The sequence below is a fragment of the Palaemon carinicauda genome, chromosome 5 (assembly GCF_036898095.1).
Source record: "Palaemon carinicauda isolate YSFRI2023 chromosome 5, ASM3689809v2, whole genome shotgun sequence".
Lineage (NCBI taxonomy): Eukaryota > Metazoa > Arthropoda > Malacostraca > Decapoda > Palaemonidae > Palaemon > Palaemon carinicauda.
The window spans coordinates 91,424,176-91,451,625 of NC_090729.1; the positions used below are offsets into that span (position 1 = coordinate 91,424,176).

At 43.6% G+C, this 27,450-nt stretch overlaps 1 protein-coding gene and 1 pseudogene across 3 annotated transcripts in view; both read left to right on the forward strand.

Annotated features, from left to right (window-relative positions):
* Positions 1 to 27,450, forward strand: part of Nipped-B (Nipped-B cohesin loading factor) — a 625,968-nt gene that overhangs the window by 530,868 nt on the left and 67,650 nt on the right. The window lies entirely within an intron of this gene.
* Positions 22,660 to 22,778, forward strand: LOC137641748 (5S ribosomal RNA; annotated as a pseudogene).

The following is a 27,450-nucleotide window of genomic DNA, read 5'->3' on the forward strand; positions in this document are numbered from 1 at the left end:
CCCCACATCAACCATGTGATGTTAGCCATCTTCTACCAGGCAAGGAGGAAGGGATGGCACCTATCAGCAGTTCACCTACAAGGGTTCCGCAATGTGACGGCGGACGCTCTATCCAGGCGAAAGCCCATAGAGACAGAATGGTCCCTAGACACAGACTCATTCTCCTTCATCTCGGAAAAAGTCCCTGAACTGCAGATCGACCTCTTCGCAACGAGCGACAACAAGAAACTATCTCGTTACGTAGCCCCTTACATGGACCCTCAAGCAGAAGCGATGGATGCCATGTCCCTCCAGTGGAACAGGTGGAATCGCATTTACCTGTGTCCACCAACCAATCTCCTGCTGAGAGTCCTCGACAAGCTAAGATCGCTCAGAGGGACAACAGCAGTAGTGGCCCCCAAGTGGCCCAAAAGCAATTGGCTCCCTCTAGTCCTAGAGCTGAAACTGAAGCTGTTTCCTCTGCTGAATCCAGTACTATCTCAACTGGTCCAAAAGTCGACTGTCTGCGCTTCATCCTCAAGAACCAGCAACCTACATCTCATGATTTTCTCACCCTTGCAGCGAACAAAAAGTTTGGAATCTCAAAGGATAGAGTTGACTTCATCGAAGGCAATTAACTTTTGAACCTTCTGGGATAGTCGTGGGTTCAGAACTAGGGCCAGCGTCAGCTTCAGCTTCTTCACTAAAGGGAACAGATTGCTCTTAGGCTACTTGGAAGCCAACAGAGCCACTCCTCCATGGAAGGATCTCAGCATGTTGAGGACCTTCAGCAGGAGATTGGATGGGATGAACAGGAATTCCTGAATCCATCCCTTCTATACTAGAGACATGATGTCTGTTATCTCCACTAGAGGATCCTCGTATAGGGCTACATATCGAGGTAGTTTTTTGATGACGTTCGTGACGAAGAGGTCGATCTGCAGCTCGGGGACTTGTTCCCATCTGGGAGAGAATAGGTCTGCATCTGTGGACCATTCTAACTCAATAGGCTTGAGCCCAAGTAGAACATCCGGTGTCACATTGCGGATCAATTGTACATGAACTGCTGATAGGTGCCATCCCTTTAGGTAAGGGATGGTTAACGTTCTCTAACCTTGTCGGTTCTGACGCCTTTTTATCGCTTTGATGTCCCAGATCAGCCTGAGGAGGTCTGATCTGCGTGGAGAGAGTTTCTCCACCCATGACAAGACCAATTTGGTCTTGGATAGAAATGACTGAATCCCATGGACTTTCCTCTGATGGGAGTGAATACCCCAGTCTTCCGATTAGGCATCCATGCGGATGATCTTCAATAGTCGGGGTAGTTGCAAGGGTATGGTCTTCAATAGGCTTTTGGCCTTTGACAATTGTTAGGGAAGCGACTAAGGAAAGACCGATATCGGTCCTTTTAGATCTCTATGAGCGTTTGATGTGTATCTTCTCCAGACTCTTAATGCATCTTTCAGCTGTGCTCTTAGCACTGTGTCTGTCACTATTGAGAACTGGAGAGAGTTCTGAACTCCTCCCTGTTAGTGTCTTGGAATCCTGACTGATTACCGTAGTCTCTTGACCGACCCTGCGATCTCCTTTTACATTCCCAAGGGAAAGGAGAGTTGGTGTGACCACAGGTTTCAATGGTTTTCTAACCATTGAGGCCTTTGAGCTGCAGGGAATCGAGACTTCTTGAAGCTTATCTTGCATCCCCGATGTTCGGGGAACTGGATCACTTCCTTGGATGCTCATAGACCAGCCACTTCGGGTGCTGCCCACCCCAGCCTACCGTCCAGGTACATTGTTGCCTGAACCATTTCTAGGCTTGGTTTTTGCATGACTGTCCGCCAATCCAATGAAGATACTTAGGACTGTGTTTAGTCCGACAGGTATCTTTCCTAGGACGTACATTATCCTCTGTAACTTGAATCCTAGGTAGGAGGGGAGGGGGTGACTGACTGGAAGCTGCCAATAGATATCTTTCAGGTCTGACAAGACTGCGAACACCCTTTTTGGAAATAAGGTCCTTATGTTCAGAAGGATTAACATTCTGAACTTGCTGTTTTATTTGAACTTGCGTGGCGACAAGTACAGAATGACACTTTTCTTGAGTCCTTCTCGTGAACACCAAACAGCCTTCCCTGGAATTCGATGGACTATACTTTCCTTACCGCCTTTATGCTCTAGAGCTCGAAGTATACTCTTCCAGGAGGGTTTTGGAGTGTAGGAAGAGTTGAGGAGATGATGGTGGAGGCATGTCTACTTCCCATCCTAGTCCCATCTTGATTAGGCCTTGGACCCAAGGATCGAAGGTCCAACGATCCTGAAGGAACCTCCCTCCTACCAGAAGCGTCTCCCTGCTTCACTTGATCAGAAGGTTTACATATTCGACCGCTTGCCTGTGGCACCACAATCATTGCAACTGGGGGATGTTGAACAGCTGGAGGAATATTTTTAGACTTTTCCGTCTTCCTTTTAGGTTGGGGACCCAGAACCGTGGAAGACTTTCTCTTTGAAAGGATGCCCCACTTTTGGAGAAGTCCTATGTTCTCTGTGGTGGCCTTCTGAATCACCTTTCTAACTACCTCGTTTGGAAAGCGGTCTCTACCCCAGATGTTGGAAGATATCAGCTTCCTGATTTCGTGTTTCACTGTTGCGGCAGCGAACACAAACTCTCTACAGGCTCTCCTAGCCTTCATAAAGGCATAAAGGTCTTTTACTAAGGTGGCCATATGCATTTTGGCCAAGACCATGAGCATGTCTGGGGTACTTTGATGGGCTGAACACAACTCTATGCAGTTCTGTAGGGATAGGGAGGCTGCAAGCCTCTCCTTTGTCTCTTGTTCCTTACTCAAAAGAAACTCAGATAGTTTAGGGAGATTCTCACTAAACTGTCGTCTAGCCACATCCGCATCTAGTCTTCCTACTGAAAAGGTTAAGTGGGCTTCCTTCCATTCCTTCTCCTGCCTGGGAAAGGCTAGTGACAGAGGCTTGCACTCCTCGAGTGCAGGACGTGGTCTACCTGCCTCCACTGCCTTGGCAACAGATTTAAATGCCTTCCACGTAAAGGGGAATGATATTGAAACAGGAGCAAGAAAGGAAGGGTGTCTGTTACCTAGTGTGAATACTTTCGACACCGAGTAACCCGCCTTTCTCAGGCTACTTGACAAAATAGCCTGTGCCTTATCATGGTCGAGAATCATGACCTCCTTCAGTTCCGTTTCTTTTCTTGACGTTGGTTCATGTCTCAGTCGAATGAAGCAATTAGGGAAAGCTTCAAAGCTTGGCCAAAATTGGATTTTGTCCAAAGGAATCGCACCCATCTTCTCCGAGATGTAGAGTTTGCCGTTTAAAATTGGCATAAGCTCCGCAAACCTCCAGGGATTGTTTTTGGAGCATGTCGGAAGGTGTTGGTCTCTTGGTCGTTTGTATGACCCTTGGGGAGCGACAAGCGGAGCTTCACAGAGCTCTATCTTGCATTTCGCTTCCTCCTTTTCGTCTTGTTTGCGAAATTTTTCTATTAGACCTTTCATATGGGCCCATAATTGGTCCATTTCGTCTAGTAGAGGGTAGAGGGTGAAGATGTCGATGTAAATGGCTCTAGAGCCGGTACAGACGGAAGCAATTCCGACACGACATTATCCACCTCTTATTATTATTATTATTATTATTAAATGCTAAGCTACAACCCTAGTTGGAAAAGCAGGATGCTATAAGCCCAGGGGCCCCAACAGGGAAAATAGCTCAGTGAGGAAAGGAAACAAGGAAAAATAAAATATTTTAAGAATAGTAACAACATTTAAATAAATATTTCCTATATAAACAATAAAAACTTCAACAAAACAAGAGAAAGAGAAACTAGATACAACAGTGTACCTGAGTGTACCCTCAAGCAAGAGAACTCTACCCCAAGACAGTGGAAGGCCATGGTACAGAGGCTATAGCACTACCCAAGACTAGAGAACAATGGTTTGATTTTGGAGTGTCCTTCTCCTAGAAGAGCTGCTTACCATAGCTAAAGAGTCTCTTCTACCCTTACCAAGAGGAAAGTAGCCACTGAACAATTACATTGCCGTAGTTAACCCCTTGGGTGAAGAAGAATTGTTTAGTAATCTCAGTGTTGTCAGGTGTATGAGGACAGAGGAGAATCTGTAAAGAATAGGCCAGACTATTCGGTGTCTGTGTAGGCAAAGGGAAAGAACCGTAACCAGAGAGAAGGATCCAATATGGTACTGTCTGGCCAGTCAAAGGACCCCCTAACTCTCTAGCGGTAGTATCTCAACGGGCGGCTGGTGCCCCTGGGGGGGCTTCCTTCCCTCCGTCCCAAAGGCTATCTGGCTGCATGGAGGTGTGAATCGTGCCTGGGGCACCACTATTTCCTTACTTGCTTTCGGGAATAGTAGGTTACGCATCCTATCCTTAGGTAGGTATGGTCCCGGAGAGATTTTCTGGAAGCCTCTCACCCAGTTGCGTAGTTTATTACGAGCTGCATCCCTAGACTCTGTCGACTTGGGATTCTCGAAACCCTCTGTCATTAAGGTCCGACATACATTGCAAACTTGAGGGTTCCAAGAATGCAGGGATTCGGAAATAATATTGCAGGGGGCATGGAACCTGCATGTATTATGACCATAAAAACACTTACTCTTGATATTGCGGAAGACTGCAACACATGTCATCTGGGGTTCTTCCTGTAAAGAAAGAAAAGCAAAATGAGTATACAATTGATTATCTCACTGATAAGCAATATGCAAAAGTCATCTTTTAACTAAAATAGCTTAGGGTAGTAAGCTCGAAAGGGATAGTGGGAGACATACTTGTGTATACCCTGCAAGCAAATGCTGTTACCTCCCCTCAGTATTAGCTATAAGGAGATTCCTCTATAGAGGAACTAATGAAAAGGTTCTAACTCCTAGGGGTAGAGAAGTGTACAAGTCACTGCCCCCTTTTACCATTAACACAGTGTGGGGTAAGGATGACTGATTTCTAATCAGAGTATTAAAGGAATTCTATTCTTTCAATATAGGAACGGTCCCAGCAGAAGCCCGCACAACGGTACCCAAAATATGTTGGAAACTAACTACTGTATAATCATACTATAGTTTTCTGTTTGCAGTATATACAATATTGCAAAATACTGACTACTGTATAATTATATATAATGTAGTTCAGCCAGTGTGCTGCCGTTGTGGCAAGCATCTGACGGCACGGTCCAGCCGGCATGATGCTGACTCGACTAGGAAATATAAAAGACATATATTTGTTTATCCTACCCAGCCCATTTGCTGTGACCTCCCTTACAATATTAAATCATAGAGTTTCCTGATCAGGGAAACTCAAGGATAAGGGTTTTAACCTTTTAGGGTTAGACGTGTATTACCACCAGCCCTTTAAAATATTTAATATTTTAGGGTAATATGAAAACTGATTTCTAATCAGAATATTGAAGAAATTCTATTCTTTCAATATAGGATTGGTCTCTGCAAACATCCGGGCAAAGATATCCAAGATATATTGGAAAATAACTACTAGTATAATATATACAATAGTTTTTCTATCTTCAGTATATCCTATACTGCAAATATACTGACTACCTGTATAAACATATACTGTAATTCAGCCGGCATAGCTAGTCGCTGCCAGCACAGCCAGCATGCTAGCTTAAAAGAGAGAGAGACAGCATGGAGTGAAGGCTGCCTTATTATTGTGTATATATACACTAATTAAGGATGTAAAAGTCTAATTTACTGTCTTTCTCCAGAAAGAAGGTTCTAATGGAAGGGGAGAATGTAACATTCAGGCTTCCATTCAGCCACAAGTACCATCGCCGGCAAGGTCCAGCCGGCATGCAGGCTAGCACCCGGCAGCAGTGGTACAGTCGGCGTACTGACGGCTGAGTCAGCACCTATCTGTGCCGGAGTAGGCCGGCCAGGCTAATAATCCCGGCAACATAACTTGTGGCCAGCAGTTCAAGGGAGGACTGAAGAACCTTGGTGACAGAAGGGACTTCCCACCAACAGCCATCATGGCTGTCAGGAACCGCCGGCTGCCGACAGATGACATGGCTACCAGCAGCCGACATAGCCGCCGATAGTTTGTATAACACATGGCCGCCGGCAGTTGTCATGGCTGCCAGCAGCTAGCATAGCCGCAGGCAGCCGGACAACAGCTGGCCGGCCCCCCCAACCCACCGGCAACGGTGAAGTTGCAGTACGATGGCTCAAAGAAAGACAATGGCTCGGCCATCACAAAAGAACAGAGGGGAAGGGAAAAGGGTCTTGTATGAGGTGTGGAAGGAGCCGGCAAGATTGCCGGTCCTACACACCCTTAAGAAACTCTGTTTCAGTATCGGCGCCATCCTAGGCGGCAGGAGAATTCTATTCTCCAACCTAGGGTCTGCCAATACAATTAAGGGGATGGCAGCAGTGCCGCCTCCTCTAAACAAGGGAGAAACAGAGTTCTAGTGCCGGCGCCATCCTAGGCCTCAGAAGATTAATTACTCTTCAGCCTAGGGTCTGCGAGCACAGGACTAGTCTACTAGACCACAGGGAGAAGGTGGCAGCATCATACAACCACTTCAGGTGCGGGCTAGGGAGGGCTAGCCTCCTATGTCGGCAGCCTAGCCGGCAGGGGAATGACTATTCACCCTGCTGGCCGACTGTCGGCACAAGACTAAATACTCTGAGGTTCTGACCGAATCCCAAAACCTGCCATCTGCGGTTAGGGACGAGACAGTAAACCCTAGGCTAGTCATGCCTGAATGAAAACTCGAGCCACGACCCACTAGGGTTGTAGCCAAAGGCTACACTCAGAGGGAAAGAGAGATTACCCTTAAATTATCTACTAGAGACGAGTATCGGTTATTTAATAATTCTAGGAGATATCGATCTCCGATGAATTGATAAACCCATACACGAGGATAACCAGGAAAAGTCGAAAGTACACTATATCGCCTAGGTTAGGTTACCTAGGCAAGACAAGATCTTGGTTACCTAAATCACCGAAACTGACATATGCGATCGACATAAAAAAAGGAAAATTATGCATATAAATATCTTTACAAGTATAGTTTGTCTAAATAGCTCTCATAATTAAATTATTAATGCTATTTTAACCGGGAATGTCGTTCTACTAACTAAATAACACATGTCTAACGAACGACAGCACCCATGGCGCCTCCGGTAACAGGCCTAGCTCCTAAGCACAATAAATTACTCTTAATTTCACTGTGATACAGGAGCTAATTACACACATTGTAAAGAATCAATACTCAACTTTCCAGAAGCAAAAGAAGCTGGAGATTGCATAATAATCCTTGAAAATCGATCAAAAATGTCAGATCAACAGGGAACACCACTGTGCGAAATTGCTACAAGATTAGGAATGTCCACCATATTGGGTATGGCGCTGTTGTGATACTCAATAGTAGTACGGGAACTAGGGGAACCTTGATACGGCTCCCCTTCTAATTTTGCCACTTTCCCTCTCGAAGCGTAAACACTATTTGGCGTGTCAAGAATACGTCCCCTGATATTATGCGATATCCTTGAAAAAAAAATTTAAGGATATTCACGCCAGGAGTTAGAATTCTGGAGACCTAAAGGTAAATTCTCTGGGAATATCACTGATATCCCTTAGGAAGCTACTCTTAGGAACCTCCCATCAGGACGACATAGCTTGAGCCCAAAAAAATATATACAGTGAACCCTCGTTTATCGCGGTAGATAGGTTCCAGTCGCGGCCGCGATAGGTGAAAATCCGCGAAGTAGTGACACCATATTTACCTATTTATTCAACATGTATATTCAGACTTTTAAAACCTTCCCTTGTACGTAGTTCTGTTAACAAACTACCCTTTAATGTACAGAACACTTAATGCATGTACTACAGTACCCTAAACTAAAACAGGCACAAATATTAAAGGTGATTTTATATCATGCATTTCCTAAACACGCTAAAAAGCACGATAAAAAATGGCAACCAATGTTTTGTTTACGTTTATCTCTGATCATAATGAAGAAACAAACTGGAGGTAGAGCTTTGCTTATTACCCAGACATATTTCCCATACTTTTCCCTTAGAACTACATCACATCTTCCTACTTTAGATATATATATATATATATATATATATATATATATATATATATATATATATATATATATATATATATATATATAATGTATATATATATATATATATATATATATATATATATATATATATATATATATATATATATATATATATATATATATATATATATATATATATATATATATATATATATTTATATGTATGTATATATATATATATATATATATATATATATATATATATATATATATATATATATATATATATATATATATATATATATATATATATATATATATATATATTTATATGTATACACATATACATACCTACATATATACATAAATACATGCATACATATATATATATATATATATATATATATATATATATATATATATATATATTACTGTATATATATGGGTTATGGAAAAAATCCGCGAAGTGGTGAATCCGCGATGGTCGAACCGCGAAGTAGCGAGGGTTCACTGTATATGTATACACACACACACACACACACACAGAATCAAATCTCTAGTTAGGAAAGAATCGGCTTAGGAAATTTTCACTTCACGAAAGGAGATGCGAAGAATTTTATGACTCGGATCACGAAAAATGTTTCGGACAACGAAAAGCGGTATGATCTCGATCATTCGAGACTGTTTTTAAAATTTGCACGCCGCCAGCACGTAAACTCGCTACCATCCTCCTGTGTTCCCATTGGTTATCTCCCTACTGGGATGCTAGTTACCACCATGAGATCCTGTTCTCCTATTGGTCGACATATACTGTACAGTATCCCATCGTGCATCTACGCACTGGCATTCCTATGTCTTTTTGTTCCGGCAGCGGTATCGTACGCATTGACTTAGTGTTTGTGATTTTGCTTTTGTAACAATTTTAAGGTACATACTGTTATCGTGTGTGATCCTAAGGTACATCATTAGCCATGGGTCCCAAGAAAGTCGCTGATGTTAAGGGAAAGAAGAGGATGATGCTTCCCATTAAGATGAAGATGGAAATAATAAAGAAATATGAGGCTGGCATACAGATGTGTGTGCTCGTGAAGGAATATGGTCGAAATCCTTCAACATTAGGAACGATCCTTAAACAGAAGGAAGCTATCAAAGCAGCAACACCTTCTAAGGGCGTGACTTTTCTCCAGCAAGAGGAGCCACCTCCATGATGAGATGGAGAGACTGCTGTTTGTCTGGATAAAGGGCAAAGAAATATCTGGAGACACTATCACCAAAGCGATAATCTGCCAGAAAGCCGGCGCCATTTTCAGTGATCTCGTGCATGCTCAGGCCGATGCAGACGCAGAAGGAACATTGAAGCAGGAACCCCCAGAGTTCAAGGCTTCCCGTGGGTGGTTTTAAATATGTAAGAGGCTCTCTAGTGTTCATTCGGTGGTGTATCATGGGGAGGCTGCAGGCTCGAACAAGAAAGCAGTCGAAGCTTTTGTTAAGATGTTCGACGAGTTGGCTGTCCGGGAAGGCTACAGTTCCCAGCAAATCTTCCATTGCGACGAGACTGGGCTTTTTTGGAAAAAAAAAAAAAAAAAGGCTTGTCGAATGTACAGTACATCAAGGCAGAAGAAAAGAGGCTATCTGGGCATAAGCCTATGAGGGATAGGCTTACCCTTGCACTCTGTGCAAATATCAGTGGGGATTGCAAGGTGAAACCCCTGCTGGTGTATCACTCCGATACTCCTCGAGCCTTCAAGACCCACAAAGTCGTTAAGGAAAGTCTAAACGTGTTGTGGAAGGCTAATGGAAAAGCCTGGGTAACAAGACAATTGTTTATCGAGTGGATAAATATTTGTTTTGGCCCGACTGTGAAAAAGTATTTGGAAGAGAAGTGCCTCCCTTTGAAATGCCTGCTGGTACTGGACAATGCCCCTGCTCACCCTCCTTCCCTCCATTAAGATATTGCACCACAATATTCATTCGTCAAGATTCTCTACCTTCCACCGAACACCACCCCTCTCCCCCAGCCCATGGACCAGCAAGTGATTTCAAACTTTAAGAAACTCTACATGAAATATCTCTTGTTCAAGAGATGTTTCAAAATCACTGGCAGCATAAACCTCGCCCTTTAGCAATTTTAGCTGGAGCATTTTGATATTGTCATATGCCTCCAAATGATTGATCAAGCTTAGCAGATTTCGAGACGCACATTGAACTCTGCTTGGAGGAAGCTGTGGCCTGATGCCGTCTCCGCACGAGATTTTGATGGCTTCCACGCAGACCAAACTGAAGACAATTCCGAAAATGTTGACGATCCTGAACCTGATGCTTAATCTGAATTTGCCGAGATCGTTACACCCTTGGAAGCCCATGGGTCCGGAAGTTGATGAGGCCGACATTGATGAGCTTATCGAGAAGCACCAAGATGAACTTAGGACGGATGACCTGAAGGAGTTGGAGGCCATGCGAGTGAACGTCGTTCAGGAAGAGTACAGGTGGGGTGAGGAGGATGAACCACTGACAACGGCAGAAATTAAAGAGGGTCTAGATGGCTACTTTAAAATGGTGACTCTCGAAGAAAAGATACACCCAGAAAAAATTCTCACAGGTTGTGCGCTTGAGTAGTGTAATGAAGTTTGCCTGAGTTATTTCAGGAACATTTTAAGAAGCAGGCAGAAACGAGCTGCTTTGGACGCATATTTTAGTAAGAAGCCTTTGGTAGAAGCAGACCAAGCGCCAGCTAAAAAACAAAAAAGTGGTAGTGATGAAGAAAATGCGTAGTGTAATTAAATTTAGAAAATAGAAAACGTAAAGTAAAAAGAAAAATAAAAAAATAAAATTTTATTTCAAGTACCGTATTTCCCGTGTCATAAGTCGCACCTTTTTTCACGAAAAATGACCCCCAAAATCGTCCTGCTTAGTAACACTAAGAAAAAGTTGTATAGGGGAGTTTGACACACCTCAAACACCAAACTATTGACATTTAAGTACTCAAACTCATGAGAGATGGAATATAAACCTACAATTATCATTCATATAATATAAATTCATTCATTTTTATATTGGACTTCATTTAATGAAGTACAGTAGCAAAGTATTTTTTTTATTTTGGTAATCAGCTGATGACTCGCTAACCCACTTCCACAAGTAAACATGCCAACTGGTGGTCTCGTAGCAGAAGACACCATGACATATTAGTTGTTTATTCAGTATATATCTATTTTATCATATTATGTTGATATTTTGTAATAAAGCAATATATTGATAATGACTTTGTTGCCTGAGTTCCGAAATAATACAAACAGACAGTTGCTGAATACGTCCTTGTAAAAAAAACTTCTGTTAATTGAGTGCAGTATTACCAAGTTGGCAGAAAAGTAACTAGACCCAGAATCACATAAACAGTAGCTAAAGTATTCCACTTAAAAGAATTCATAGATTTCTTTAATCAATAACTACATTTTGTCTGAAAATTTATAGGGTATATGAGGAATTTTGGAACTATTACTAGAATTTTGCATCTTTACCAAAATTTTATAAAGAACTTTTGGCAACACTGCTTTCATCATGTAAACAACACTTGAAACACCAAGCACTATGAGTAAACGTGTAGTTTTGGTGGAAACTATGACTGGCTTAGTTGGTTTTTATAAGAATATGTAATAATAGAGTTGGGATAATTGTCATACTGTATAGCTAATAGATATTAACTAGAGCATTTCATAATACACCCAAAATAAGAAAAGTTACTGTGCCAGACAATAATCATGCTAGAGTCGCTGACCATGGATTTCTGCTAAGAAGTTTTTAAAATCCTCATTTTTTTTTTTTTTTTTTTTCTAAAACTGCCTTGCTAATTTAAGGGTGCGTCTTACCACTTGCAGTGTCTTATCACACGGGAAATACGGTATATCGTAAAGTTAAGTGTTAATATTTCCTGCCATTTGTAGATGCGTTTCCTAAAATTAAGTGTTGAAGTTTTCTGTCAATTATAAATCTGTTTTGTAAAGTTGAGTGTTTACTTTTTCTGCCACTTGTACGTAAATGTTTTCCGACGTTTTCATCCTCCTCTACCGCCCCGCACTTCGCTCTCGGACATCGCCTCACTAAAAGGTAAGGTTCCACATTTTTGTCTCTTTATTTTTACTGTTTGCTTTAATTAAACACTTCTTATTCAGAATATTAATGTCAATTTATTATTAAATTATCACAATACAGTACTTTTCGTATATTTAGGGCCGAATATCATTTAATGTGGTGTTTTTCTAGGGTCTGGAACGAATTAGGCTATTTACATGAAAAAGGCGACTCGCTACACGAAAAATTCACTTCACGAAAGCCCTTACAGAACCAATTAATTTCGTGTTGTGAGGCATCACTGTACCTTTTACAGTATGCATATATACATGCACAGTAAGGCCTCACAACACCAAATTAAATGGTTCTGTAGTGACTTTCATAACGTAATTTTTTCGTTTTGTGAGTCGCTTTTCACATGTAAGTAGCCTATTTCGTTCCAGACCCTAGAAAAACAACAATTATTTGAATCATTCAATTATAATTTGACCATTGGCTACCTGTAAAAGAAATGCATAATTAGAGCAAACCGTAAAACTACAGTAGCAAAAATGTGGAACCTTACGTTTGGAGTGAGGCGATCTCCTAGAGCGAAGTGGCGGGGCGGTAGGAGAGGATGAGAAACGACGGAAAACGTTTACAAGTGCAGAAAATATAAACACAACTTTGCAAAACAGATTGATAAATGATAGAAAACATTAACACTTAGTTTTAGGAAGCATTAATAAATGGCAGGAAATATTAACACAACGTTACGAAAACTTAAAGTTAATTTTTTTTTTTCTAAATTAGTGTTTCTTTTTTCACTTGAATTTTGTATCTTCTAAATTTAATTACACTACATATTTTCTTCATCACTGCCACTTTACTTTCGTTTTTATCTTGAACTTGGTCTGCTTCTACCGAAAGCCTCTTTTTTAGAAAAAATTGTCCAGTGAAGCTTGTTTCTGGCTGCTTCTTAAAATTTTCCTGAAATGACTCGGGCAAACGTCATTACAGTACTCAAGCGCACGACCTGTGACAATTTTTTTTGGGATGTCTTTCTACAAGAACCACCATTTTATAGTAGCCATCTAGACCCTCCTTAATTTCTACCCTTGTCATCCTCCCCCTTGCCGTTAGAATGCTCTTCCTGAACAACGTTCAGTCGCATGTCCTCCAACTCCTCCAGCTTATCCGTCGTAAGTTCCTCTTGGTGCTCCTCGATAAGCTCATTGATGTCGGCCTGATCAACTTCCAGACCCATGTTCGTCCTGAGTGTAACGATCTCAGCAATCTCAGAATGAGCAACAGGTTCAGGATCTTCAACGATTTTGGCTTCGTCTTCAGCTTGGTGCTCATGGAAGCTCTCGAAATCTCGTCCAGAGACGGCATTAGGACACAGCTTTTTCCACGCAGAGTTCAAGGTGCGCCTTGAAACCTCCTGCCCAGCTTGATCGATGATTCTGAGGCATATCACAAAATCCAAATGCTCCTTCCAAAATTGACGAAGGGTGAGGTTTGTGCTCTCAGTGATTTCGAAACATCTCTTGAAGAGATATTTCGTATAAAGCTTTTTAATGTTTGAAATCACTTGCTGATCCATTGGCTGGAGGAGAGTGTTGGTGTTAGCTGGGAGAAAGAGAACCTTGATGAAGGAATACTATGCTAGGATATCTTCCATGAGGGCAGGAGGGTGAGCAGGGCCATTGTTCAACACCAACAGGCATTTCAGAGGGAGACACTTCTCTTCCAAATACTCATTCACAGTCGGGCCGAAACAAATGTTTACCCTATGGGTGAACAAGTGTGTTGTTACCCAGGCTTTTGCATTAGCCCTCCACAATACCTGAAGGTTCTCCTTGATCACTTTGTGGGCCTGCAAGACTTGAGGAATATTGGAGTGATACACCAGCAATGGTTTCACCTTACAATCCCCACTGGCATTGGCACAGAGTGCAAGGGTAAGCCTGTCCTTAATAGACTTATGCCCAGGTAGCCTCTTTTCTTCTGCCGAGATACGTTCGATGAGGCATTTTTTTTTTTTTCCCAAAAAAGCCCAGTTTTGTCGCAGTTATGACATGCTTTGGACTGCACCCTTCCTGGAGAGTCAACTCGTCAAACATTAACAAAGACTTCAGCTGCTTTCCTGTCCGAGCTTGCAGCGTCCCCATGACACACCACCGAATGAGCACTAGAGCGCCTCTTAAATTTTTTGAACTAGCACTCGTGAGGCTCGTATTAATAGCCAAATTCACGACAACAATGACATAAAAATCCCTAGCTAAAAATCTAGATAGCTAAAGTTATTAAAGCAATAAGGCCTGGAATATCGTTCTTGTTAACTAAATGAACAAAAGAACGATCGCGTTCATGACGCCATCCGGCTGGCAACGGCTCTTGTTACGTTAATTACGATACAATCGAAAAGCAAAACTGGCAAGAGCCTACATTTACACAATTAAAAGATATTACTTAACTTTCCAGATGCTGATGAAGCGGGAGAATCCATCATAAGCAAAGGAAATCCTCGAAAATAGCGAGATAACACCGAAAAAATGCTGTCACCAAAGCTACAAATGAAAGAATGGTTTGGTGGCGCTGCGTAGCTGCGGATGGCCGAACTATTTTGCAGTACATTAGGAGAGTTGAGTGTTTACCTCTCTAATGACTCTCCTATTTTTCTTGCCACTTTCCCTCTCGTAGTGAAAGGCTATTTGGGGTGTAAATAGCTATGAGATGTGTCAAGATACGTCCTTACGCAATATCCCTAGGAGAAATTTAAGGGATACTCCCTCCAGGAGTTAGAATTCTGGGTACCTTCGGTAAATTCTCTGGGATATATCACTGTAGTCACATATAATTTAGGAAGCTACTAATGAAGGAACTTCCATCAGCACGACATGGCCTAAGCCCAAAAAAGCTTTTATGTATACTGTACGAAACAAAAATAATGCTTTAATGTTCCATCGTTAACACTACCATTAAAAGTATCGAAAGGTTGGAGAAAGATAAAGATTGCCGAGAACGTTACCACAATTCTGTTTACATTTTGTCAGCTGGACTTGCACAGTTAACAGTTGATTTCATTGTTGATGTGGAATTTTATCCTTAAAAAGACTATTTATTATGAAATTATGTTAATAAGATGTAATGTTAATATTGTTTTTTAACATTTATTATAAATCACCATATTTAGGGCTACCAATATACTTGAAAAGACAATAGATTTGATACATTTTGTATTGCTTAACTAGCAGACTTTGAACAGCTTCGCAGATACGGAAAATTTATTTTTGAAAAATAGGGATCGCATAAAAGGGGAATCATATAATTCGAACACGCATAATTCGGGACCGTACTATACAATATTTACAAAGATCATATTAAGTCGAATAGAAAGACAGCTAGACTTTAATCAACCAAGGTAGCAGGCAGGCTTTAAAAGTTGGTATTCAACTACTGACCATTTCCATGTAATTAACCAGCTAATGAAAAAAATCAACATAGTAGGACAAATCACTTTGTATGGCATTTATAGATAAGAAAGCTTTTGATTCAGTCAAGTCTTCAGCAGTAATGAAAGCCCTTCAAAGATAAGAAATAGATGAATCTTGTGTTAGAACACTTGAAGATATCAATACAGGAAGGACAGCAATCCTAAACTACATAAAGATAGTGAGAAAATTACAATTTAGAAAGCAGTTAAACGTGGAGACCCCATCTCTCTTAAATTATTCAGAGCATGCCTAGAGTTTTTAAAAGTTTAGATTAGAGAAATGTTGTAATTAATGTTAATGGGAAATACCTTAAGATTTGCAGGTGAAATTGTTCTGTTTAGTGAATCATGGGAGGAATTACAAAAAGATGATTGAAGCTTTAAATAGAGAGAGCAGGAAAGTAGTGCTGAAAATAAATATGTGTAAAACTAAGATAAGATAGTGGTTAATGAAAATGCAGTGAGACCACAAATAAGGATTTTGGATGAATCTCCAGAGAGTGCTAGTAAATATACATAGGACAGACAGTAAGTTTTTTTCCCTAGGACACAAGACCGAAATTAAAAGTAGGTAAGCATGTGATGGAGAACTTTGTGGTAAAAAAAAGTGAGATTATGAAAATTAAAATGCCACTTTCTCTAAAATGAAAAGTATTTAACCCCTTTACTGTACTACGATAGTGTCGCTTGACGTCAAAACATGCCTGGTACTACACATGATGACGTCCCATATATCATTTACAAGTATAACCATATGGAAGTTAAAATCACTTGTATATCCTACAAAAAGGAACTTCTCTGAAAAAGCACCTCCCTTCCCTGATATTAGCCCCCTTCCTTTCTTCAGTGTACCAACAAAGTTTTAGGGATTCTGTCCTCTTTATTCCTGCTTGTGTAAGAACTATTTTACTCTGTTTTTATGTTACCTTGTGGAATCACACCACTATCCAACAGCGACATTCCCTACCCGGGGCGTAACACAAACTCCCCTGAAACACCCCCACCCCCCGAGCTTAGAGACTTAGGGATCCTCACATCTCACCCCACCATCAGCTCAAACACATGCTATTCTAGTCTTTATTCATGATAATGTAAGGGCTATTTTAGTCTATTTCTATGTTGATATACATGTTCAAATCACACAGAAATGATTCTGTTAACTATGACGTAGATGTGTTGTTCTTCAACCTTTCCCAGTTCTCCTCCTCTGACTTCTACCCATAATGTCACCAAAACACCAGTCATGCAAGTTGTAAAAACTCTGCTTGGTCAAATTCTGTCACACACATGTTCTCCTCCTCTGACTTCTACCCATAATGTCACCAAAACACCAGTCATGCAAGTTGTAAAAACTCTGCTTGGTCAAATTCTGTCACACACATAAGTCTAAAATCACACCAAATTATCTCCACACTGTAAATGATTACCTAAAAACTTTTGCAATCTGTATACTGTATCAATATTCCCCTTATTTTTTATAATTTCTGATTTCCTATACCATTTATTTGCATTTCACAGATCTTAGAATATTACTTCAATATTGTATCACATATCATATTTGTAACCCAGATAGCTGTAAACACGATGACATGACGCGATTTATTTTTTCATGTTTTTTCTCGACTATCATTTCTACAAAATGATATAATTTTCGTTTTAGTTATACATTACATTTCATATTATTATTGTTCATTGTTTACACAAGTAAAAGTTAGCCTTCTGTCATAATTTCCATTTATTGACATTTTACACAGTATTTGTCATGTTCTTACATATGCATTACCTATTTCCAAGCCTGTGGAATACCCAAAACAGGAATTATCCAGTTCATAGTGTCAGTCACAGGCAAGGTAGATTGACAGTAGAACAAATGAACCTTTTATATAATGAAATCATTTTTTTCTCTCTCTCTCTCTCTCTCTCTCTCTCTCTCTCTCTCTCTCTCTCTCTCTCTCTCTCTCTCTCTCTCTCTCTTTTTTAGTGGGTACCGAAATGTTTCGTTTGTCAAAGAAAAGGGGTTTTTGGTTATTTTAACATTATACAATATACAATACTTCTTATGTCAATGGGAACAATTGGATGTTTTTATTAATTTCTGTGTTATCACTGATGATTAGTTTTATATCCTTTGATGGCCATATTTTGGGGAAATTATGGAATAACATAGTCGCTTCAATATAAATAAAAAACATTTTACACATTTTACCATTATTTAGAGTAAAATATAAAAAAAAATTCTTAACAAATTATTCCATAATCACTTTAAAATAAATGAAAAGAATATTTTGGTTGTTTAGGGTCCAATATACCGTATTTGATGGCCTTAAGACGCAGGGGCAATTAAGATGCACCCTCATTTCAGCAGGTCAGATTAAGGAAAACATTTTTTTTTAGTGTATTTGGGCATATATTGTTGAAAATAGTCTAGCCATACATTGCACAAGCAGAAAAACATTGTATATTTCCGTGCATAGGCTAGTTTGTTCCGTAACCGAAATACAAACCACGCTATTTACATTGAGTTTACCTTTTAGCTTAGCTGAAATGGCGAGCCATTAGAATTTAACGAGGGTGTATTACCCCCGCGCTAGTTAGCGGGGGGATAGGGGAGTGGTAGCTAGCTACCCCTCCCCCCCTCACACACCGGTGAATTGCTTCACTTTCACTTTTGGCTCGGACATGGACAGACGTCTCTGTCTTTGTCCTCGCTTGGCAGCCATTGTTTGTTTTGTCTTTACTTAATCACTTACTTTTATTTTACTCTATATATATGTAAACATTTTCTCATGTTTATGTATATATTTGAGTATAGAAATCAGTAAGTTTCCTTTTCAGAGTTTGTGCTTGTGTGTGTAGTGTACGATATCTCCGTGGAGCCCTCGGCAGTTAGGCCACCATGGTGTAATTTCATGGGTCGCGATCGAGTTTGACTTCGGTCTTTCTCTCTCTCTCTCTCTTGAGGTCGTTCACTCTTTTACTACGTTACTACGCCTCTGTAGCTTCCTTCCCGTGTGGTGGGGTTGCTACGCCGTACGTTTTGTCTCAATTAGTTTATGAATCTAATTGTATTTGTTGATTTTTCAGCTTTGTAGAACGATTCCTTTCGGGGTTTTTGTTCTTTCTATAGTGTTCATTCATTTTTAAATTACATAATTACATAGTTACATAATTATAATTGTTATAATTCTGTGTTGGTTACAGCTCTCCTTCCGTGAGTGTAAGTGGTTGTGAGGGCACGTGCCTGTTGTGTAATTCTTGTGTTCCTTTCCCTTGGGATTCCTCTTCGAAGCCTTCCCGGGGGAATGAATGTTAACTAATGATTTTTGTTTTATTTTTTTACAGTTACCGATCTAGTTCGTTTCTGTAATGTGACAACGGAGTGAGCTGTCTTGTTGAGGCCTGGGGATTCGGCTGTTGCTGCCTCCCCTATGGATCTTCGTCAGGGGCGTGTCTCCTTCTTCTGGAAGTACTCCCGTGACGATTGACAGCTCTCCAGTTCATTTTAGAACACTCAGGAGGCTCGCCTCCTTGGCTGGGTAACTTTCCTTCCGAGGGAAGTTTTTCCTGTCCAGGCTTGAGTTTTTCCCCTTTTGGGGGTTCTTCTCTTGCCTTTTTTTCGTGCGACTATGCTCTTGGTGCTGAGCGATTGCACCTGCAGTTACGCTCAAGGGGCTGGGCAACTGCAGGAGCCCCTCTTCGGAGGATTGCTCCTTTTAGGTCACTGGCTGACCCGTCTCTTCTTCGAAGTGTTTCTCTTTCGTTCGCGAGAGAGTACACTCATAAAGACTCCTCTTCGGAGGACTCTTCTGCTGTTGTTGCTGTTGGCCTCCTTCGCCGTAAGGCTCACCGTCCACTACGTCTTAAGGGCCTCCCATCTCCCTATAAGGGTGCTAAGAGGCGCCTTTTTGAATCTCCGTATGCAGCCTACAACTCCTCCTTCTTGATCTTCCGCCCCTGGTGCAGATGGAACGGTCTTCCGACGGACATCAGTCTCCCGACGGACAACGATCCCTTCGGGGCAGAGGGTTGCGTCCCACGGGGGTTCTTCCCTTGCGTGTCAGGGTTCCCCTGCGCGCCCTTCTGCTGTGTTCTCTCCTGCTCAGTGTTAGCGCACAGGCGCTCTCCTGCTCATCAGCGCTTTCCTTATCGCTAGCACTCCTGTTCGTCAGCGCTCTCATGATGATCATCTCTTCTGTTCCTGTTGGTTCCTGTTATGCGGCCACGTTCGCCCTCGCGATCTAGAACATTGGTTCAGGTCTTGGACAAGGACTCTTCTTCTACGCACAGGCTTCCACGCGTTGCCTTCTGCTCGCCAGCGACCATAGACGCGTTAACGTTCACCTGCTCGTCAGCGATCTCCTATGCGTCAACGATCGCCATCGATCTGCCACGCGTGTCAGTTCCCTTGGACACCATCACTAGCGATCTAGCGCTCGCCTGTTGTGGACCACGATCTCCGGTAGCTGAGTCTTGCCGTAGATCTTCCTCCTGCTCGCCAGCGCTCACCTTTACTTCTGTCCTTCTGTGCGCCAGCTTTCTTCAATCGCCAGCGCACATCTGCGCGCCCTTTTCTGCCATGCACCAGTGGGCGCCAACGGTTTTCTGACCGTCTAGGATCGCCTGATTAACAGCTTGCTTCAGCGCTCACCTTCCTGATGCACCTGCGCGCCTTCTGTTAGCGCGATGCGCGCTAGCCATCACTAGTCTCTCTCGCGTTGGCAATCGCCTACGCGCCCGCGCGATTCTTCACCTGCGCGCTAGCGTTTTGTTAACGCACCACCGCTCGCCAACGCGCCGTCGCTTGCCGACGCGCCATCGCTTGCCAATGCGCCTTCACTCGCGTACGGGCTATCGCTCGCCAGAACGCGCCATCGCCCGCCTATGAGTCATCGGTCTCCCGACCGCCTGCGCTCACCCGCGCGCCCACGTACCTGCGCGTCCACACGCCCACGTGCCTGCACGCCTACGCTTATGCGCTACCGCGCACATGCTCTCCAATGTTTGCCCACGCGCGAACCAACGGTATTCCATCGCGCGGACGGACGGTGTTCCGTCGCGTGGACCGATGGTGTTCCGTCTCGCGACCGACGGTGTTCCGTCGCGCGGACCGACGGTGTTCCGTCGCGCGGACCGATGGTGTTCCGTCTCGCGGACCGATGGTGTTCCGTCTCGCGACCGACGGTGTTCCGTCGCGCGGACCGACGGTGTTCCGTCGCGCTGACCGACGGTGTTCCGTCGCGCGGACCGACGGTGTTCCGTCGCGCGGACCGACGGTGTTCCGTTGCGCGGACCGACGGTGTTCCATCGCGCGAACTGACGGTATTCCATCGCGCGAACCTACGGTGTTTCATCGCGCGAACTTCGGCTTAATTCCTGCAGTATCCATTGGTCGCCTACGGGTTATCGCTCGCCGACCACCAGCTCTCGCCCTCCTTCGCGCACTTTCGTTTGCGTTCCTGCATGCCCGCGCATGGGTGCTTCCACGTTCGCCCGCGCACAAACCATTGATTTACCATCGCGTGAGCGCCAGGACGATTGCGACCACGATTCCCGTTGGTGTTTCGCAGCATGGCCAGCCTGGCGAGTCTTCTGGAGCGTATTTCCAGAACACGGCCTCACCCCGTAAACGCAGAGCATGGCACATGCAAGAGCAGGAAGAATCTTCAGGGAGGTCTGAGCAACATTCTTCTTTCCAGAACCTGGGTTAGCTCTTCCCCGTCATTCCCTGGAAGGGTTTTGCCAGGGAGCTTTCCGTTCGAGATTTCTCCATCGGCCAAGGGGTGACTGGTTTACCCCTTCCTCTTCTCCATCTCGTGAAAGGGGCTTACCAGGTCCTTTCCCTCCTCGGTTGCGACCCGAGGTTTTGTTCAAGGAAGCTACAGGAAGGTCATGGGTACTTTCCTCCTCTCGGGCTCTAGCACCTTGGCGTTTCGTCGCAAAGTTTCGAACTTGCGGGCAAGCTCGATGTTGGACCATCTGGACGCAATGACCGAGGGCTTCCTTTCGGGTGTCTCATCCGTGGATGTCGACAACCTCAGACACCCTTCCATCCTTGGGAAGAGTTTGTTTGTGCCCAAGGACAGAGACATGGACAGCGATTGTGCGGAGGAAGTCGACTTCCGTTTTCACTCCTCCAAGGCGCTTTCTTCCAGACCCTGCAGGGCTCCAGCGCCTCTTTCTTTCAGCCTCGTCGGCCTAAGTTATCGGACCGGCTACGACAACTGAGACAAGGTGTCCAATAGCAGTCCCCTCCTGTCAGGAACAGGTAGCACGGGAGGCTCTCCCGGGGGGGTATAATCCTAGAGGGAGCGGCAGAGTTCACGAACTCTAGGATTGGCAACCCCAACCTTGCAGGTTTCACGCTGGGAGGATGCCTAAGGTTACTCATCCGGATAACAGCTTCCCGATGCCGATTCCTGCACGATCTCCGTGATCAGCCAAGGATATCGCGCCTGCCGTCTCTGTCAGCGAATCCAGTGTCACTGAACCTCTATGCCATAGGGTTGGCAAGAGTTTGTCCGTTTGGGCAGAATAATCCATGCCTTAGGAGAAGGTCTTCCATGGGATCGTCGACGGCTTCACCCCCCGCCTTCTTCAGTCGATCCTTTCTCGTAGGAAAGTATCTGAGACGGGAATTCCGTAGTCGACCTCTCAGCTCTGATCAAGTTTGTCGAACAAACTTCGTCCAGCGTGGAACAGCAGAATCGATCAGACTGGTAACGAGGCAACAGGACTCCTTGTTTCCATTCCATCCATCTTCCAGGAAGCTCTTGGAATTCAGCCTAGACTACAGGTATTCCTGCTTAAGATGCAGTGTGGCGATCCCGCCGTGGCATCGCAGGTTTTTCCCCAGAGAACTCTCCCTGCTTTTCTCATGGTCGCTCAGGACCAGGCTGCCGCCGCCTCCGCCTTTTGGAGGTCTGGTCAACTCCGGTAGGCTCGGGTTCGACCTTCTTCAACGCCGGGACAAGTTTCCGGATCCTTACCATGAGTGGGGGTTCATGGTAATTTGCTAGGAACCTTCTCTTCTTCGGCCTCAACATCTGGAGTATCTTGCCATGACATTGAGTCAATGGCCTTACCACGTTGGAAACCCCGCTTCTCATCTGTCCAGCAAGGTTAAGCAACGTCGGGTCTGGTCGGTACTTGGATGGGTGACCGCCTGGGGACGCCAGATTCTGTTGCTGCCTCCTCCGAGCCTTCCCTTCAGTTGATTGTGGCAAAGCTGAGGAGAGTCGCAGTACCTGTTTTCAGTCAGGCAGAGCTTTCAGCCCTACCTTGGAACGTTTCCTAGGTCTCTTTTCCTCATTGACCCGTCTAAAGTTCCGAATGGTCGCCTCAGGATAAGTTCCCTGTGGGGCGGCCCAAGTTCCGGTGGTTTCAAAGCAACGATTAACCGGACTTTCTGGCCCCTATGGGACCAGCGGAATGATTAGACCTGCAATGGGTGTTGACCTATGGAACCTCTTGATGGGAGAGGATATTCTCGTCTTTTCCCCACATTTTTTATGCTGTTCTCAGACTCGTCAAAGAAGGGGGGGGGGATGTTCCAGTCCAGGCCTATGGTCAGGACCTGAAGGATACTTCTCCATGATTCAGGAAGGCTTAGGGGCCGTAGTCTGGCCCCTCTACAGATCCTACAGCTCCTGCCGAGTCGCTCCGTGCGTGACGACTTCATGGTACTGGCATGTTCTAACCAGCAAGGGACGCATTTTCATACCTTCGCATCTTGCAGTAGAGATACTGAGACGATTTGAGATCCTCTCAATACCACCATCGGCTCGCTCATTCCAGGCAGAGGAATGTTCTCTCCGACTATCCGAGCAGAGCCTCGTAGAGAGAGTGTACCTGGGGGTCTTCGGCCTTGAGTAACCAGCAAGTCCTGGCCTGGGGGACCTGATCGCGACAGCTTGGAACCTCAAGCTTCCGCTGTTTTTCCCCCAAGTCTCAGACCCCGAGACTCTTTGGCAAGATGCATTCCGGTGATGGTGGGACAACATCGACGTCTGCGTCTTCCCTCCTTTGTTGTCTGTTGAGAAGGGTCTCAACAAGACCAGGTTGTCTGTCAACCTTTCAATGGCCCTGAGAGCTCCACTGGGACTATACGCAGAACGGTTTCCGGACCCTCTGCTTCCCCTGATGGAACTCCCGGGAGAGCTTCTCCCACGGCACAGGCTACTCAAACAACCACACTGCAACATCTTTCACGAGCCGGGGCATCGCTTCGGCTTCATGCCTGGAGACACTACGCCTCCTCCTCAAGAAGAGACAACCCGCTGCAGTCGCGGGGCGGAGGTCGCGTCATCTGCGATAATCATCCGCAGAGGGGTCTTCCAGGCGAAGTGGAGAGTCTTCTGTGGTTGGTGTCGTGGGAGATATACCTCTTCCCTTGAGGCCTCTTCTCCAGCAATAACGAACTGATTGCCTTTCGGCGGGAGGAAACTCCTTTCCGCCCTCTCCTGTCGCTCAGCTTTTCCCTGACCTTCAGGCTGAAAGGAATAACTTTTTCCTTCCCGCTGGACTTTTCCCCGCTCATGCGAAGCTGCGAACGTCCCTGCCCTAGTCGGAGTGAGACCTCCAACATGGAGCATGGCTCAGACTTTTTAGTCCCTTAAGAGATCTTCTCAAGACCCTTTACGTCAGGCCTCTGATCGTATTCCGTCTTGGGGCTCCTGCTCACTCTGGCCGCGGCCAGTGTGTAAGCAATCTTCTTGGTCTCGTACGACTCCGCCCTTTCTAAGGAATGGGGGAAGGCAACATTCAGGTTCACTCCTGAGTTGTTTGCTAGACTCAGAATCTTGGGGTCCCGGCCCTTCGGTCCAATTCCTTCAAGATTTCGAGTCACCATTCTGTATCTGATGACCCAAAACCTCCTTCTTGCCAGTAAAGGAATCGAGGGGTTATCTTTGGGAACAGCTGCAGTTTGTCCTCACGTGCAGCCGGGTTGGGAGCACAGGAAGGACACGGGGGAGAGTCACCAGTATACCTCTTCAGCTCGGACTCAGGACATCCATCTCGACCTGAATCCAGACCCTCCCCCGTCACATCGCCCTACAGCACGATGTCGGATACATCGCAACGTCCCTCGCCTTCGAGTAATACTACTCTGTGACGCAGGTGCCACAAGCTGGAGTCTGGAAGCGTCTAATGACCTTCGCAGCCCGCTTCCTGCAGGGCGTGACCCACAGGAGTATCGATACGTTTCTATCGCTCTGTGGTGGCTACACAACAGCTGGTCTAAATTCAGGCTCCTTTTTGGACAGGTAGAAGAAGGTTGAGGGCATTGTTATCAGGTTTTAGTCTGCATGAATGAAAGAAGTATGTCTGGCCCTTACTTCTTTCTTCATCATCCCCTCTACTGGGAAGCAGCATCCTGGTCTCTGCCTAGCTGACCTCAAACCTCTGCAGGTAAACCATGCTTCCTTGTGTTCCGAGTATTGAGTCAATACTGTCGCGTCCCCCATACCCTGACGTGGTGGTATTGGGAACGTCCTAACCCAGAGTTCCTTCTGGAACTCCAGGTCAACTGCCTAGGATGGGTCACACTTCTTCCTTCACACACAAGCTTATGTAGGCCACACGGTTCCTTGCAGAGCAAGGAACTTGTGAGGTGCAGGGACTCCTTTTCTCGAGTGCGACTCACTCGGATTCTGAGTCCCCAGGTAAAGCCAAAGCCAGTATGGCTGGGGACTTTCCTCCCTTCCTAAGGGGTAGGTCACCCAATGTAAATAGCGTGGTTTGTATTTCGGTTACGGAACAAATGACAAATTCGAAGATAATTTGTATTTTTCCTAACCATACAAACCTTAGCTATTTACATATATTTGCCCGCCAGCCCTGTCCCCCAAGATAAGCCCTACCTCTAAGTTAAAGTGAAGCAATTCACCGGTGTGTGAGGGGGGGAGGGGTAGCTAGCTACCACTCCCCTACCCCCCCCCCGCTAACTAGCGCGGGGGTAATACACCCTCGTTAAATTCTAATGGCTCGCCATTTCAGCTACGCTAAAAGGTAAACCCAATATAAATAGCTAAGGTTTGTATGGTTAGGAAAAATACAAATTATCTTCGAATTTGTCATTTTTGTTGTATACTTGAAAATCCAAAATGAATTAAATAAAGACCATTTTATATCATGCTTTGCCTAACACGCAATATAAAACCAAAAGCATTGCTTTGTTTTCTATCATCGATCATAACAAACACAATCTATTTATAAGTTAGCTTTTCCAGCAACAGATATCCTACCAAGTATTGGTTATGAAATAGTAATGTTATTAATTTTGTTTTACTTACTTTATCCTTAGTAATTAAAAGTAATTGAAATAAGAGCCATTATATATAATGTTTTTCCTAATAAACCGTCTAGAAGAGGAAACGTCGTTTTGTTTACGTATCATCGCCGATCAAAATGAACAAACAAACGCATTTACACATTCAAGCGATAACTAACAATATTAAAAGCTTTTAGCAAAGATGTTATAACAAATATTTTACTATCCATGTCCCTAAAAATTTCTACACGTTGCATAACCGAAAAGCAATTTGCTTGTGTTTAGTCAACAATAACAAAGTACCGCTAATGACAGTATGATGTGACAGAGAAGATGGTGCTTGATTGGAGAAAGAGTGAGGATAATTCGAATCATTGTGGATTTTTAATGAAAAGTAAATATGATAATCCAAATTTGATTTCTACCATTATTAATGATACCATTAAAATTATCGAAGGCTAAGGAAAGAGAAAGTGGAAAGATTTCTGAGAACGCAACCATAACTTGATGTTTACATTTTTTTCAGCTGATGTGTATAAACGAAAGTCACAGCGTTATAGTTTAAAATGCTTTAATTTTAACGAATTCATTTTTAAAGCGCTGGTAATAATGCAATAATACCAGCAATAAAAATACAATAAGAATGCAAGGAGATAAGTGCAGGTAAAAGTACCTAGCGTAAGCTGGGTTAGATTAGCCTAAGCCTACGGTAGGTCTCAAACTTTACCTACGATAAATGATGTAGGGCGATTTTTTTACCAAAATTTTTGGAAAAAGTGTGTCCTATAGGCCGTCAAATATGGTAATAGAAAATCCAGTACAGTAGAACATAAGTAAACTTTGACAAATTTATTGTTTAATCAGCAGTAAAATAAATAAACACGGAAGTATAGGGTATTTTAGAGTAAATGTGCATATGTATCCAATGGTGACAAATCTCGTACAGTATACAGCTACTGAGGGGTGATCCTCTGCCTCATAGTGAAGGGTTTAATCAGTTGGCCCTACCAGCATTAATGTATGCATTAATAACTTGTACGTACCCTTACTAAAGTCGTAAAATATAATGTAGTTACAATTCAAGAGCTATGGAAAGAATAATTATGGGAATAACACTATAAACTGAAAAAGGTACACATTGATACAAAAGCAAACTAAAGTAGAGGATATTCTAACATGTAACAAGAAAAAAGAATATGGCCAGGACATACAATGAGGATGACAGACAATAAAATGACATTAAGAATAACAGGAGTCCCTAGAGATTACACTTGTCAATAGTCATCAATCAAGACTCAAAGGTGGCAGCTTATCTAAGACGTACACCATCAAGTAAAGGTGAAAGTCTACATTGCCTCTCTTTACTAGAAAGAAGGTATAGTTTAAAATGACTAACTAATTTTTGGAAGCAGGTGATGACCATGTAGTTATTGGTGATGACTATATGAGGTTTCTTTCCTGTACTGAATAAAACCTGACATTGAAGGAATGTGTTTGCTGTCATCTTGTGATGTAGCATTAACTGCCTAACTTAAAGTACTTCGTGGATAATACTAGTTGAAGAAAGCCGTAACACTGGCCCATGAGTT